This window comes from Nanorana parkeri, unplaced genomic scaffold (assembly GCF_000935625.1).
Source record: "Nanorana parkeri isolate BGI_ZX_2015 unplaced genomic scaffold, ASM93562v1 scaffold801, whole genome shotgun sequence".
Taxonomy (NCBI): domain Eukaryota; kingdom Metazoa; phylum Chordata; class Amphibia; order Anura; family Dicroglossidae; genus Nanorana; species Nanorana parkeri.
In genome coordinates this window covers 236,966-241,204 of record NW_017307069.1, presented here as the reverse complement: position 1 = coordinate 241,204, position 4,239 = coordinate 236,966, and the positions used below count along the sequence as shown (strand labels likewise).

The window sequence follows — 4,239 nt, the reverse complement described above, 5'->3', positions numbered from 1 at the left end:
GTGGGGGGGCGTTAGAAAAATATATATTTTTACATTTATTTACTTAGTTTTTTTACTTTACTTAATTGCTATCACATAAGGGGGATTACAAGCTCCCTATGTGATAGCACATTGGAGGTGACAGGCAGTGGCGTCACTAGGGGGGTGCAGCCCCGCACCTGGGTGACACGATTGGACTGACAGTCATTTTGGTGTCACCTCCTCTTAAAAGTCGGGACCTCAGTCATAGACCAAGAGCCCCACAGTTGCATGAGAGGGGAGGGGACCCGGTCGCATACTTTATCCCGCCGGGTGAACGACCCCTCTTCTCTCTGCTGGCATCCATCACCAAGATGGCAGGTAACAGTGTGTGACATCATCACACGCGTGCGCAATGACGTCATGGCAGGGTGTCACCCGGTACTCGCTACGGATCACACCGTGCCTTTGGACTCCCCTAGTGACAGGTTCTCTTTAAGGTGCAATTAGGGGTCTATTAGACTCCTAGTGTCACCTTTGCACTCCAAATAAGTTATTGGAGCGCAGATTGCCCAAACGTTTCTTTTAGGTTTGTATGGAGTGCAGAGGGAAAAGAAGACCCATCAGGTTTATATTGCTGTCTGTGTCCCTGTTCTGAACATTCACCCTATTTGTCCTGATGACTGTTATCACTGAAAGTGAAAGAAAATCCCACATTTTGGGCTGTCATCAGAACAGGAATAGATAGGAAATCTTCCAATGGGGACACTAGTTCTGGTGACCCTGCAGACAACCAGGGATTTCCCTTTCTTTGGAGGGATTTCCTCTCACTTCCTGTTGTGGCTTTTAGACAGCAAGTGAGTGGGAATTTGCCCAAAAACTGACAGGGGTTGTAACCCTCAAAACTGTGGCCTTTATTTACTACTTTATTTATTCACCTCTTCTATTTGAACCTTATGTGAAAAGTGGGTGTGCCTTGAAAGTTGTGTGAATCTTTGGTGAAAACTGATCAGTAGACCCAGTGGCGTAACAACCGGGGGGGGCGCCATCACCGACTGGGGGTGTACAGGGACAATGATGGCATGCTTGGACTTGTAGTTCCTTAGCTGATATATATGTGTGGGGTACAGTTCTAGTGGCTGTTTATATAATATGGGGGGGGGGCGAAAAAAAAAATTCTGCCCCGGGCGCCCATAACTCTGGTTACGCCACTGAGTAGACCCCCTTATGACTCTTTATTGCATATTAACCCTTCTACGTTGCTATTGCTGGGCAGCAGCCACAATGTAAGCGGAATGGGCCATTCGTCTTCCTTATGTTATCAGCAGCGTGTCACACCCACTATGGGGCGGCTTCCATAACACTGGAGGATGACAATGAGCACAGAACTGCAGCTGTTCCCTAGAGCGACCAATCATAATGCACATGAACTCATAGGTCGCTGTTGGTGACAACTGGTTTTGTACTCGGCACGTATTGTGCTTGGTGCTCCAGGAACGAGCCCAGCACATGAATCTAGGAACCCAGCCAGTCCTACCACAGGCATTCCCCGAGCCTTCTTCACCCCGCCCACACTCCATCCCAGGCCTCGCCTGCTCAGAGCCTAAACTTCGCCCCCCGGCCGCCCTGTCAATCCGCCCCTCCCGCAATACCTTCCCTGCCTATGCTCCGCCCCGGTTCCCTGCCTACACCCCGCCTCCAGCGGCGGCTGACCCGGGCGTGCTTGTCACTTCCGCTGAACCTGCCTCTTTTGCTTCCTTCCGGAGCTCCGGACTCGGCGGAGGATCCGGGACCCACCCTGAGTGGAGAGGTGAGCCCTATTGGACATGAGCGGGGGTCCGGACTGCAACATATCTATAGTATATGTAGGACATGATATGGGACCGGTCTGGCTATATAAAGGGGGAACCCCAATACTGCCTGCATAGGGGGGAGAATATCTACACATACTACCTATGGGGGAAACCCCCCTGTCCATACTACATGTATAGAGGGGGGAGACCCCCTGTCCATACTGCATGTATAGAGGGGGGAGACCCTCCTGTCCATACTGCATGTGTAGAGGGGGGAGACCCTCCTGTCCATACTGCATGTGTAGAGGGGGGAGACCCCCCTGTCCATACTGCATGGGTAGAGGGGGGAGACCCCCCTGTCCATACTGCATGCGTAGAGGGGGGAGACCCCCCTGTCCATACTGCATGCGTAGAGGGGGGAGACCCCCCTGTCCATACTGCCTGCGTAGAGGGGGGAGACCCCCCTGTCCATACTGCCTGCGTAGAGGGGGGAGACCCCCCTTGCGGGGGGGGGGGGGACCCCCCCTGTCCATACTGCCTGCGTGGAGGGGGGAGACCCCCCCTGTCCATACTGCCTGCGTGGAGGGGGGAGACCCCCCCTGTCCATACTGCCTGCGTGGAGGGGGGAGACCCCCCCTGTCCATACTGCCTGCGTAGAGGGGGGGGGCCCCCCCCCTGTCCATCCTGCCTGCGTAGAGGGGGGGGGCCCCCCCCCTGTCCATCCTGCCTGCGTAGAGGGGGGGGGCCCCCCCCCTGTCCATCCTGCCTGCGTAGAGGGGGGGGGCCCCCCCCCTGTCCATCCTGCCTGCGTAGAGGGGGGGGGCCCCCCCCCTGTCCATCCTGCCTGCGTAGAGGGGGGGGGCCCCCCCCCTGTCCATCCTGCCTGCGTAGAGGGGGGGGGCCCCCCCCCTGTCCATCCTGCCTGCGTAGAGGGGGGGGGCCCCCCCCCTGTCCATCCTGCCTGCGTAGAGGGGGGGGGCCCCCCCCCTGTCCATCCTGCCTGCGTAGAGGGGGGGGGCCCCCCCCCTGTCCATCCTGCCTGCGTAGAGGGGGGGGGCCCCCCCCCTGTCCATCCTGCCTGCGTAGAGGGGGGGGGCCCCCCCCCTGTCCATCCTGCCTGCGTAGAGGGGGGGGGCCCCCCCCCTGTCCATCCTGCCTGCGTAGAGGGGGGGGGCCCCCCCCCTGTCCATCCTGCCTGCGTAGAGGGGGGGGGCCCCCCCCCTGTCCATCCTGCCTGCGTAGAGGGGGGGGGCCCCCCCCCTGTCCATCCTGCCTGCGTAGAGGGGGGGGGCCCCCCCCCTGTCCATCCTGCCTGCGTAGAGGGGGGGGGCCCCCCCCCTGTCCATCCTGCCTGCGTAGAGGGGGGGGGCCCCCCCCCTGTCCATCCTGCCTGCGTAGAGGGGGGGGGCCCCCCCCCTGTCCATCCTGCCTGCGTAGAGGGGGGGGGCCCCCCCCCTGTCCATCCTGCCTGCGTAGAGGGGGGGGGCCCCCCCCCTGTCCATCCTGCCTGCGTAGAGGGGGGGGGCCCCCCCCCTGTCCATCCTGCCTGCGTAGAGGGGGGGGGCCCCCCCCCTGTCCATCCTGCCTGCGTAGAGGGGGGGGGCCCCCCCCCTGTCCATCCTGCCTGCGTAGAGGGGGGGGGCCCCCCCCCTGTCCATCCTGCCTGCGTAGAGGGGGGGGGCCCCCCCCCTGTCCATCCTGCCTGCGTAGAGGGGGGGGGCCCCCCCCCTGTCCATCCTGCCTGCGTAGAGGGGGGGGGCCCCCCCCCTGTCCATCCTGCCTGCGTAGAGGGGGGGGGCCCCCCCCCTGTCCATCCTGCCTGCGTAGAGGGGGGGGGCCCCCCCCCTGTCCATCCTGCCTGCGTAGAGGGGGGGGGCCCCCCCCCTGTCCATCCTGCCTGCGTAGAGGGGGGGGGCCCCCCCCCTGTCCATCCTGCCTGCGTAGAGGGGGGGGGCCCCCCCCCTGTCCATCCTGCCTGCGTAGAGGGGGGGGGCCCCCCCCCTGTCCATCCTGCCTGCGTAGAGGGGGGGGGCCCCCCCCCTGTCCATCCTGCCTGCGTAGAGGGGGGGGGCCCCCCCCCTGTCCATCCTGCCTGCGTAGAGGGGGGGGGCCCCCCCCCTGTCCATCCTGCCTGCGTAGAGGGGGGGGGCCCCCCCCCTGTCCATCCTGCCTGCGTAGAGGGGGGGGGCCCCCCCCCTGTCCATCCTGCCTGCGTAGAGGGGGGGGGCCCCCCCCCTGTCCATCCTGCCTGCGTAGAGGGGGGGGGCCCCCCCCCTGTCCATCCTGCCTGCGTAGAGGGGGGGGGCCCCCCCCCTGTCCATCCTGCCTGCGTAGAGGGGGGGGGCCCCCCCCCTGTCCATCCTGCCTGCGTAGAGGGGGGGGGCCCCCCCCCTGTCCATCCTGCCTGCGTAGAGGGGGGGGGCCCCCCCCCTGTCCATCCTGCCTGCGTAGAGGGGGGAGCCCCCCTGTCCATACTGCCTGCGTAGAG

At 63.7% G+C, this 4,239-nt stretch overlaps 1 protein-coding gene across 1 annotated transcript in view; it reads left to right on the top strand.

The window, feature by feature from the left end:
• The first annotated feature begins 1,672 nt into the window (after positions 1–1,672).
• RAP2C (RAP2C, member of RAS oncogene family) overlaps positions 1,673–4,239 on the top strand; it is a 17,571-nt gene continuing 15,004 nt past the window's right edge. The window contains exon 1 of the mRNA XM_018564963.1: positions 1,673–1,768. The gene's annotated coding sequence lies outside the window, so the exon portion shown is untranslated. The remainder of the gene's footprint in view (positions 1,769–4,239) is intronic.